The 12,786-nt window shown below is 40.6% G+C and overlaps 1 pseudogene; it reads left to right on the forward strand.

Annotated features, from left to right (window-relative positions):
- The first annotated feature begins 6,869 nt into the window (after positions 1-6,869).
- On the forward strand, positions 6,870-9,083 carry LOC111814659 (annotated as a pseudogene).
- The last annotated feature ends 3,703 nt before the right edge of the window (positions 9,084-12,786 follow it).

The following is a 12,786-nucleotide window of genomic DNA, read 5'->3' on the forward strand; positions in this document are numbered from 1 at the left end:
GCTTGTCTGGCAAGCGCAAGGGACTGAGTTCAATCCCCAGTTCTGTTAAAAAAAAAAAAAAAGAAAGAAAAAGAAAAATGAAGGAAAGAAAATCTATACCTATATGTGATATATTTTGATTGAAGGGAGGGTAGGAGAATAGGGAAAACAACATATTTAAGTAGTCTGATTTCTCAAAATGTGTTAAGGTTTACCATACTTGTTATAATTGAAATATTTCAGTATATCTGAATTCATTTCTCTGTATCCCAAAAAGTTACAATAAACAATGTAAATGGGTGGTATAAAATTGTTATTGACTGTTAATAAATAAAATATTAATGACAGTTTTAATTTTAACAAAATATATGGAAGCTATCAATGTTCAAACATTTTGCATTTATAAAATAAAGTCTTTCTTGGTATTATTTTACTATACTACAAATATTTTTCTTAAAATCTTAATATTCAGTCTCTGCGAACTACCCAAGTGTTTCCATGCCAGATGATTAGCCTTGGAATATTGGTTGTATAAGATAAAACTCTCCTCGTTCCAAAGTGTTTAAATCAGTGTGCATTTAACATTTTAATAAACCAATTTAGTCATGCTGTGGAGTGGAATGGTTGAAAAATAGAGCCATTAACTTTAGCTCATGAAACTTCTAAGAGAAAAAAGTAACCAAGAGTATATTATAATCTTTGCAGTGAATCATATCACATCTTTTGCAATATTTCAGAGTTATATGTTCCAACATAGCCTGAAAGCAATAGACCAATTTACTGACAAATTTTTCTAAAGTTGCCAAATCAGTATCGGTCTGGGCACTGAAATCTCTGAAGTTTTGGTTTGATGTATGGAGAGCTGATGTTCCCATTGCGATTGATCCCACAAGTCCTCTGCCTAACAGGACAGGAATCCATTCAGGAGCCACTTGCTTTGGAGGGCTGAAGTCAAAAAGGCCAAGGTAAATATTACCTCCATCTCCAGAGAAGTAATATAGTTGGGGAAAAACTTGACTTAAGATGCACAGCTCAGGTGGGCTTTGGGTCATAATGTGGTAAAACATGCATGGTGTAATACCACTAATGCAAGCAAACCAAGTCCTAGGGTAAGCATGGGTCATCAAATATAAACTAAGAGAATAAGTAGTATTTGGTACAAGTTATACTTAAGCAGGCTAAAGCATATGTGAGGCAGCGAGGTTATACTTAAGACATTACACAGAACCCTTGACCTTGTAGGTCTCCTAAAGTGAGAATTGGATTTTTTTCCCCACCAACATGAATAGTTTTGGCTTAACTCTGTCTTGTCTTTATTCTGATCATGTAAGATGCCTATTGAGCTATATGTTCTGATGCCAACATACTAGGGGCATTCTGGGTTCAGGCAAAGCCAGCAATTCTTAGTCATATTTGGGGAAGTTCTATTTAAAAACTAAAACATAAGATGGAGGGTGTTAAAGACTGAGTTGAGCAGCCTATAGATGGGTAGTGGCTAAAGGTTTGGCACAGGAGGAGCATGCATCCTAAAGGTGAGTGTGTTGAGGGGCACATGCTGGGGGATCCTCAGGAAGAAGGAAAAGGTTGAGAGGGCTAAGTGGCCCTCTCAGCCCTAAGGCAGATTTCATTTCGTCTGCCTTATTTTGGATGGTAAAAAGGACCTCTGGATCGCATCCAGACATGTATAGCCTAAGACCTCAGGTTTTTCCTGATCTCTAGGACTGGTGCATAGGGTATTGGGATCAAAGGACTACCTTCTTGCAGGACCCCAATTAGCAGGTGATTGGGAGTCTAGACATCTGTAGAAATGGATCAGTGTTTTTCCAAGGAGCAATGCATTCACATCCCCATACAGAACAATAATACTCATGACTCCCATGAGCATCTGGGTTATTAGTGGAGGGACAGACATAAAACTGGGAATCTCAGAGACCTTGTTGGAGGCTCCATTGTCCACACCCATAACTCTTGAACCTTGTATGTCTTCCCCTGGAGTATGTCCCTTCTAGTAGCCTGCCTTTGGGGTGTTTCATTCTTGGCCAAAAAGATCACAGAGATTAAAAACAAGTTCTGGGTTCTCAAAAGTGTGATATTCAGCCAGCCTTTGTCCTTATAGTGTCTGGGAGACCCACCAGGTGTGATTTAAAGGCACATGGCAGGGCAGTTCCCCCTAGACATAACCCGGGAGGTAAAGCAGGATTAACCAGAGTCCAGGATACCACACACAAGTTTGACTTTTAATGGGTCTGGCGTATTCTCAATCATCCATATTTTTGGATACTCGTCCACACCTGCTGGTTTGATATGGGTATGATGAATCCAGTGTCTTTTTCCTGTGCTCAGGGACACTGTAAAAGGACCACGGCAGTGGGCTCCCAAGAATGTAGGGTCTCTTTTTTTTGATCTGCACCAAGAAGCCAGGTGATGCTTCTGAGGTGTTGTCAGGCCTTCCAGTGGAAACCTGGCATTGTCTAAAAAGGTGGTGAGTTGCCTGGAGTATAGATTGTAGAGCCTGTAGGGATCTACAGGTTCCTGGTTAGGTATTGAGGCTAAAATCTTTTCTCCCATTTTAAGGAGGACAGGGTGAGTTCGTCCATACATTGCCTCAAAATGAGTGACTGCTTTCACATAGGGAATATATCATGCCCTAAAAAGAGCAAAGGGAAGGATGCTCACCAAGTTTCCTCAAGCCTCTAGCATCAACTTTGAAATTGTTTCATTAATGGTCCTAGTCATCCTTTCTACCTGTCCTGAGCTTGGTGGATGGTAGGCATAGTGAAGCCTCCAGTTAATGTTTAAAGCTTGGGTTAATTTTTGAGTTATCTGGACTTTGAAAGCCTGACCATTATTGGACCCCACAGTGAAGGGTAGGCCAAACTCTACTACCTCAGTAAGGAGATTTTTGTAACTATGTTTGCTGACTCAGTCTGGGTGGCATACCCTTCTGGTCATCCTGTGAGAGTATCCAACAGCACCAGTAGATACTTGTAGCCTCCTCTTCCCAAAACTATTTCGATGAAGTCAATCTCCCAGTGTTCTCCAGGGTCAATGCTCTGGCCCTTTGTCTCTTTTCTGAAGTGCCCTACTGGGGTTTACTTGTGCACATTGAGGATAGTGGCAGCTGAACTCTTCACTTATCTGTGTTAAATTATTAGTGAAAGAACTCTTTTGTAATAGTTCAGTCAATTTGGCCCCTCCCAGGTGCATGCTTCGGTGGGTCTAATGGATCAGTTCATGGTCCAATGTCTCTAGGAAGAGATCCTTGAGTCAGGCAACTTTCTCCAACCTTCAAAGGTTGGAGAAAACTTTAGACTTGCCAAGGCATGAGCAAAGTCTGAATAGGTGGGTTTCTCTAGGACTTGAGGCAGGAGTAATAAGTAGTCTTATTGACCCCATTGGTTTTCTGGCAACTTCACAAGCCGTGATATTTGCCAAGGCATTTTCCCAGGCCACCACGGTATTCTTTTGGTGGCCTTATAATGTATTACATCAACCTCCCAAGGGAGCCATACAGGCACCAGCAAGTCCAGCATCTCCTGGGTGCTTTTGATCTTATGTCCTCCAGTAGTGAGAAGACCCCTTTCTTGGTATACAGCCCTATGAACATGGAGCATAGCAAAAGTATACCTGCTATCAGGTGTAAATGTTTATCTTTTTGTCCTTTCCCCATCACAGTGCCTGGGTGAAGCTAATGAGCTCATTCCATTGAGCTGACGTCCTGTGTCCCAAGGTTTGGGTGCATGTTACCTGTTTTTGGTGACTACACCACTCGTGCATATCAGACCTCATCCTAGACATAGCTGCTCCCATCAGTGTACAGCATTACATCTGGTGAGGCAAGTGGCACGTCTGTGAGGTCTTTCCTTAGGCATGAGTCAGTGTTCAGAATCTCCAAGCAGCCATAGATTGGGTGCTCCAGGTCATCATCCGGCAGAAGGGTAGTGGGGTTGAGGGACATGGTGGAGAGAAATTTGACATGGACAGGGTCCAGAGACAGAGACTGGAAATGTACTATCCTGGCATTGGATAACCACCAGTCTGGTTAGTAAAGTAGGCTTTCGATAGCATGAGGTGCAATAATTTTCACTTCTTGGCCAAAAGTCAGCATAATGGCCTTCTTTGTCAGGACACCTGTGCTGCTATTACCCTTAAGCACTTTGGCCAACCTGCAGCCTTGGTGTCCAACCATTTGGAAAGAAAATCCACTGACCTTTCCAGAGTCTTAAATACTATGTGAGGACCCCTTTTGTGATCACTTTCCCTCTGTTACATGGAGTTGGAAAGGCTTAGTAAGGTTAGGGAGGGCCAGTGCAGGGGCTGAGATGAGGACCTGTTTTAGCTTAAGAAAATTTTGCTCTTTCTGGTCAGTCCAAGCAAGATCTGCAGTGCGGTTTCCCCTGGTACAGGCATATAGGGACTGTGCACTCTTAGTAAATCCCAGTATCCACAAGTGACAATAGCACACCAGACCCAGAAGATCTCTGACTTCATGCTTTGTTCTTGGGGAAGGAATCTTTAAGATAGCCTATATCCTTTTGGAGAAGAGGGTTCATTGTCTTCTCACCAGTGTGTTACCTAAATAAGTGACCTGAGGCAAACAGAGGTGTGCCTTTTTGGCAGATCCCTGATATCTGAGTCTATCCAATTTTTAGAGCAAGACTTCAGTAGCCTCAGTGCACTCATCTAAGTTCTCAGTAGCCACAAGAACATTGTCCACATACTGAAGGACTGTGATATAAGGGTGTTCCCTCCTGTAATTCAATAAGTCTCCACTTAATGCCTCATCAGACAGTGTGGGAGCATTCTTGAACCCCTGAGAAAGGCAGGTCCATGTCAATTGTCTGCTTTCCCCAGTTCAGGCATCTGTCCATTCAAAAGCAAAAAGAGATTGACTCACCAGGGCCAAAGGCTAGGTGAAGAAGGCCTCCTTGAGATCAGTGACTTAATAGAACTTCTGATTTGGAGGAAAGAGGCTTAAAAGTTGTAAAGTTAGGCACAGTAGGGTGGAGGGCCTCCACTCTTTGGTTGATTACCATAGGTGCTGGACAGGCCTGTGATCAGAGTTTCTTGGTTTCTCTACTGAGAGCAAGGGGATATTCCAGGCTGATTTGCAGGGCACCAGTATTTCTTCCTTTTTTAGTCCTTGGATATGTACACTAATTCCTGTTCACACCTGTAGACTCAAGGAGTACTGGCAAACACGGATTGGAGAGGCCCCCAAGAGCAATGAGACTACAATTGGAAGTTGACTAATGGCCAATCCAGCCATATTTGATTCAGCCCAGATGCCAGGGACTTTTATTGTTCATTTGTCCTGGAGCCCCCCTTTGGCCTTTGGGGAAGCTTTTCCATCAGGCAGAAGTAAATGTCCTTTAGTGATTGGAAAAGAGAACAGAATAGCTAGTGGCCATTGAACAATGTTGGGGATTGCAGTGAAAGTCACTTAGGGAGAGATATCTCCGAAGGAGATCTGAGCCTGTAATTTGTGGAGCAGGTCTCACCCAATTAGAGGGTAAGTGTGCTCAGGCACAAAAAAGGAAAGTGTGGGTCATCTGGCCTGATCCCAAGTTTCTAATATGGGCCTCAGTCCAGGGATATGATTTTGTCTTTTCCCTGAATTTGAGTCTTTATTTCAGAGAGGGGCCCTGCAGCCTATTGTAAGACTGAGTAGGTGGCCCCCATGTTGACCAGAAAGTCAATAGGTTGGTCCCTGATTTGTAAAGTCACCCTGGGCTCACTGGGGTTAGAAGGAGAGTCCTGACCCCATCAATCTTCCTCCTGGGTGAAGACCTTCACCTGATTACCTTTTTTTCTTTTTTACAGGACATTCATTTTTCTAGTGCCCTTCTTTACAGTAGGCACATTGATTTTTGTTAAAGGGAGTTTTTTTCTTTGTTTAGTCTGCATGTTAGGGCCTTTTGTTGCAGGTTTGTCCTTTTCTCCCATGGCAATGAGAATCTTAGCCATGTTTCCCTGGGTCTTCTCTATTGTTAAATACTTTTGTGCTATCTCAACTAGTTCATCCAGTGGCTTGCCTTCAAACCCCTCAAGTTTCTGAAGCTTTTTTCTACTGTTTGGGGCTGATTGGGAAACAAAAGCCACATTTAGAGTGCATCTGTTTTCTGGTGCCTCATGGTCAATGGGAGTATAAATTTTTTTTTGTTTTTGGAACCAGGGTTTGAACTCAGGCCCTTGTGCTTGCCAGGCAAGTGCTTATTCTACTGAGCCATCTTCCCAGCCTCAGGGAGTATAAATTTTATAAGCCTCTTGGGGGCGATCCAAAAATGCCGATGGGGACTCATCCAGCTTTTGGCTCACCTCAGTCACCTTAAACACATTAGTTTGCTTTGTGGCAGCTGCTCTGAGTGCACTCAGCAGAGTCTGGCAATATGCATCTCACCTCTACCTGCATCAGAGTTGGGATCCCAACGGGATCGGGTCGAAGAGAAGACACACTCCTAGTGAACAGAATCCAATGTGGGTTGGCCATCTGTCCCCAGAAACAATCTGCTACCCAGCCCTAGAATTCTTTCTCTCTCTTCTGAGGTAAAGAGAGTCTATAACAACTGTTGGCAATCATCCCACGTTGGCTTATGAATGAAGTAAACAGATTCAAGTAAAGAAATCAATTCATGAAGGTTCTGAGAGAAAGAGGAGTTCTGGTTTTTCCATTTGTATAAATCAGTAGTTGAAAAAGGGACATTTATCATGAAGATCATTGACTAAACCAGGCCTCTCCCTTAAGAGTAACATTGGGACAGAAGAACAATCTGGGGAGGGAGCTTGGGTGGATGGATCCTGAAAAAAGGGAGAACACTATGGGTATCGGAGGGGCTCAGGAGAAAGGTTAAGTCAGGGGAGGTGGGGTCAGTTGGGTAAGGTGGCAGGCGATGGAGGTGTGGGTAAAGGGGCAGGGTAAGATTCTGGGGTCTAAGGAAGAACAGTGGGAACTCCTGACTTTTTCTTTAGTGGTCAGCTCTTGGTTGTTGGGGAAGCAACAGCTACAATGTGGGACCAAGCAGAAAATAGTGAACAGTGTTTGGAACAGCAGGCTTTGACTCTTTTTGGAAGGTCTTGGATGAGACTCTTTCCCTACCCCTTTACTCATGCCTCCATCACCTGCCACCTTACACATCTGACCCAACCTCCCCTGACTCAACCTTCCAACACCCATAGTGTTCTCCCCTTTTTTGGAGGGTCAATCCAGGTCAGGTTATAGGGGATCTGATCAGGGTATCCTGGTTTGTCAAAGATGATTCTGTGAATCTGGTAGGCAGAACAAAATTTAAAAGTGCCCTTTGGGAGCCATCTGGCCTCGGGAGAAGCTTCACTGCTCCAAATTCACAGACATTCTTAACTTGCCAGGGGACACAGAGTCCCCATATTCTGAAGCTCATTTTCTGAAATCCTGAAAATTATCAAGAGCACATTGAAAAGATGACAGAGAAGCAGAAGCAGACTGACCCATAGTGACAAAAACACAGACAAACACAAGACTGACAAATACCGGAGAACTAGAAAAATCCAATGGCTACCAGCTACCGCCATGGTCTGCAGTTGAGTCTTGGGGATAAGGTTGCATCCAACTCCTCCAAAGACTCTCCAGTGGTGCCCCAAAAAGAACAGGAAAGACCCTACCAGTAAGGATCCAGATGGCTTTTTTCTGAATAGTGCAGGATTTTGGAATTCTGAGGACAGAGAATCCCTTTGGGGCTGAGGAACTTCTCTCAGTTTGACCCCTGAAGAGTAAAGGCACTCAGAAATCTCTCGCCTCTGTTTGTCCCAGTAGATTTGGGATGGGATCATGGACGAGTCCTCAGATGTGAAGGGGTCAAATTAAATAAGAGGCTGAAAACAAAACAGATTAAAATTTAGAGACTTTTATTAGCAGGGCCAAGAATTCCACACAGGGAAAGACTAATCAGCCCTGAAGCAAGATTTGGCTGCTCTTTTAAAGTGAAAAACCACATTCTGGTTTGCATGTAAGATTAGGCTGAGTTGGGAGGGAGCAGGGAATGGGATCCTCAAAATTTGGAGAGAGGAAGAACTTAATCTTATGGGACTTGACAGAGCAAAAATTCTTGGTCACGGAAATTGGGTGTTTGTATATCACTTATGGAAAGCTATGAAGTTCAGGGTAATCTTATGGTTTTAGTAATTTCCTGCAGTCCTAAAACATTTTTTACTACTGACACAGTATCAGAATTTAAGATTCAATGAGTATTTTACACAGCAGCAGTCACAATTAGTCCCTTTCCAATAATGTCATTATTAAGATAAAAATTCTCATGCAGTTTCTTTAGGGACACTTTTTTAAAACTTCCTCTATCTCCACAATGAATCACTTTTTTCTTCTCCCTCTCTAGCAGCTTTAGACATTTTTCTTTTGCTTGACATACCCCTTTTATCTATAGTAGCCTTATTATAAGCTGCCAGCATCTCTTTTCTATTTTCCTGTGGATACTTCGATTCTTCAATTCTCTCTACTATGAAACAGGAAATTATTTCTGCAAACTTAACCCATTACATGATATTGATCCACAGTTTCTGATAAGCTGGGTTTTTTTCTGGTACATTGTGTCACCCCAGCAGAAGCTATTTTGCAACATAATGAAACAGGGGATCATGCTGAAGTGTGTCCTCATGCTGGGGTTATCATTCCGGAACTTTCTGAATACATTGTGCTAATTGGAGATGCTGCACTGATTGCTCATTATTGTCATGATGGAAAGGAGAGGGATGATTTCAGAGGATTTTGTGGCCACAAGTTTCATGATGTCTTAAATGCCACTGGAACAGCAGACCTAACAGCTGATGTGGACTTCCCTTATTTGCACAGGATGGTACAAGGGAAAGGTGTGTCTCTGGGTCCCATACAACAACAAACATTTTTTTAAAATAATATGGGTATTGATGTCCAGCTGAAGGGTCTTTTAGGTAAATTGGATGAGTTTTTGAACCCTCAGAGTATGGGAGAAATACCTGACTTCTTTGCCTTGCTGCCTCATCAGAGACTTCATGGCAGAAGGCATCATGTTAGTGCATGCCAGTCAAAGCCCTCTGCATCACCTGTGGCTGGGATTGGTGAACTGGCTGGGCTATAATGTTACAGGTTTGAGTTTTTAATCTTTCAATCTGCCTAAGAAATCAAAACCAAGGGAGCACGTTTCATACACTAAAGGTAGCCAAAGACCTAATACATGTTATCACTTTAAAAACAATAAAAATAGCCCATGCTGTGTATAATAAAATTATAGAACTTTTAGGGTTATAATTCTTGGTATAAGTGTATGTACTCAATTTACTTAGCTGCTACTGAAATATTGAGTTTCCTTTTATAAAAGAAAGTTGTATTTTTATTTTTTAAAGTATATATGAATACTAGGGCCAAGGAAATAGCTCAGCAGCATAAGAGCCTGCCTCACAAAAACAAGGCCCTGAATCCAATCACTAGTCTGTGACAACAAGAACAAAATAAATAAAAGTACCTCTAAGTACTAATTGGTTTAGCAAAAATATTTTCTTTAATTTTTTATTCTTTTTTAAGATCACTAGTTGAAAAAGTGAAGTGAAAAATCTTTTGAGATCACTTTTTTAACCAAAATCTTTTGATTAAATCTTTTGTTTGTTTTTGTGGCTGGCTCAGGCCACATTGGGGTCAGGGCTGGTGGGTCATAAGGTGCCAGGGATTGAACCATGGTCCCTGAGCACTTACCTAAGCAGGCATTGTGCAATGCTGAGCTATTTTGCTGGCCCAATAGAAATAATTTAAAAGAGTAGATATAACAGGCTTTCAGACAGATTGCTAAGCTCTTACTATGTGAAAGCAATAGGACATCAGCATTTTTAGTTACTCTTCTATTTTGGCTGAAGTTGACATTTACATGCTTACCACATTTCAGAGGAACTAATATAAATTCACAATTTTAGTGATTCCACACTTTCATTTCAAGAAATGAGCACCTATTTGCAAAATAACTCTGTTACCAATGCTTAGGAAAGTAGCACAACCAAAAGAGATTTTTCTTAGATCCCTCTATGAGAGGTGGGTCAAGATTTTCACATGAAAGTTAGGTGATAAGAAATATATTTTATTACCAAGAATTTTGAGAATATTTGCAAAAATGGCATGTAAGGAAAATATATAAATAACTAAATAGTGTTATCATAGACTACTTTGTACATTATCAAATGTTTCTAGCACACAATTCATAGACAAACACAATTTGACTTCAAGACATCTTGTTTAACAGTATCTGGATTGATAACTCCAAATTATCTGACTGTGCCTTTAAATTTTTGAAAAAGAAAAACTTTCTCATCATTCAACAAAGAGTGGAATTAATTTCATCGCTTGTAAAGTTTACATAAGAATAGCAAGTGAACATAATTCCAGTTAATTCACATCATATGTAAAAACAAAAGTTTCCTAGTAACTCAAAATTATTCCATTTTGGGTATGCTGACATAAAGACATACACTAGAGAAATATGGGGACAGAATTATCCATTGCAGAGATAACCCATTTATGAAAACCATTTTCAAAATCAATTCAGTTAAATCTTTGCTTCAGGCATGTGAGGGCATACCAAGCCATATGTGGAAGGACACCTAGAGATATGCAGTGCAGCACAATGGCCAGGCCCATTCGCACTCAGTGTACACACATCAGTGTCTAGTCTCCCATGCCTCAGTTTATCTTTAAGATTCATAATGAACTTCCAATGTGACTATTGGGAAGATAAATTAAGATATATTTTTAAAAACTTAGAACACAGAGGCATTGCATAATATTTCTGTTCTCTGAAGGATATTTTTAGTCCTTGATGAATAGCTTCAAGGATCTCTAAAGCCCTTTTAATTCTTTTCACATACAAGAACATACTTTTTCTTTCTTCTCCCAAATTCATTGGAAAAATTAACACTTTTATACTTCTTTTCTTTGCGGGTGGCGGGGATTAAACTCAGGCCCTTGTGCTTACCAGGGAAGTGCTTATTCCACTGAGCCATCTCTCTGGCCCCAATACTTCTATACCTTAAAATTATTAAATATGTTCATGTATATCTCATCTCTATGACCATACATTGAAGAAGGCAGAATTATGATTTTCATTTTATAGACTGACAAACTAGGCTCAAATCTGCTGAGGCCAACAGAGCTGAAATACACAAACCCAGATTATCTGATTGTAAATCTTTTCCTTTCCTTAAAAAGAAGTAGGGAAAAAACCCAGATTCATAGCGATTACTGAAGAAAGTATAAACAAAGAGCCACTATAGTTCATGTAAGTGGATGGTACCAGATCTGAAATTTTCACTGGAGAAATGCACACTGAGTATCCCTACTGTGAAAATCTAAAATCATCACCACTTTCAAAGATGTTTTGGGTTTTAGAGCATTTCAGTGTTGAAGGTCTGTGGCAATGCTACAAGATCTGCAAAATACTGAAATCTGAACACTTCTGTTCCCAAGCATTTCAGATTAAGGAATACTCAACCTGTATCAGTAAATATTTTTATAAGACCTTGTTGATGGAGTCAACACACCAAAAGAAGTTCTTATTTACTGTTTAATTTGTTATACAGATAATACAGCTCAACTTTTATAAGATATGTCATATCTCTGTCTATCCTATCCAAATGGTTAAAATGAAGTAATTTTAAACTATCCAAATATTGTAAAGCTCTTCAATCTGATAAGGGAAAAGTAAAACACACCTTGCTACATAGTGACAATAAAATTACCTGGCCCTTCATTGGCTTAAATATGTACTTTCTGCCTTCAGCTTACTCAAATTATTCAACATTAGATATAAGCAAATTATGTAACTGAAGTTTAGATATGTACCCAGTGAATGTCAGGATACAGTGTGCCTCTGGATAATCAAGCAGGAACATGAATATGTAGCATAGCTGAGCTCTGAGAAGGTACATGTAGGCATTCAGCACTTAGGAAGAGTTCCTACATAGTCTGAGTTTTGTAATTCCAATCATAACCAGGTTATAGCTATTACAACATTACAAAGCTTCTAGTTTAAGTTTTTATGCTGTAGAGACCATATAAAGAGTTGAATTGCCAAAAAGATTAGAAATCCCTATTTTAGAGTATTGACTGACACAGAGAAGGGTGAAATAGTCCTCTGCTCTTCTTAATATGCATCTCGGAAAAACTTCAGTATCTTCGTGGTCAGGTAGACAAATCATTCAGAAGTACTTTCATCAATCATACACTTTTAATCTCACAGTTAATGCTAAATGCGGTAATTGGATGCTAACTTGGCTTTTTAGAAAAGCATAAGATTAGCGAAGAGAATTTAAATTAAATTAGATTATTGTACTTAAAAGGGAAGGATTAGGAAAAAGTACAAAACCAGTCATTGCTTATGCTACAAAAATTTATAAAAAGTTTCACCTTGATGCCTTTGTGTTACTACTACTCAGTGTCCATTCCTGTACCTACTCATGAGCTACACTACTGATGCCACCATTGCCTTCTCAGGTTTCCTCCTGTCCTTGCATCTTTGCAGATGACAACCTATGAGGAACAACAGTTATGTAGCAAAATATTGGTTCATAAAATACAATTCTCGCTGAAGTTAAAAAATAAAGAAAATAAACTACAAATGACATAGTTGCTTAGACAAAGATATCAGCATACTGAGTTAGTCGAGGTGAAAATTTTTCACATGAACTGCCATCTTCAAAGATGTGGTGGAGGGCTGGAGAGATGGCTCAGTGGTCTAAAGCACCTACTTAGAACAAGCTTAGCAAAGCATCAGGGACCGCGGTTCGATCCCCCAGCACCAC

Source organism: Octodon degus, unplaced genomic scaffold (genome assembly GCF_000260255.1).
Source record: "Octodon degus isolate 3935 unplaced genomic scaffold, OctDeg1.0 scaffold00399, whole genome shotgun sequence".
NCBI lineage: Eukaryota > Metazoa > Chordata > Mammalia > Rodentia > Octodontidae > Octodon > Octodon degus.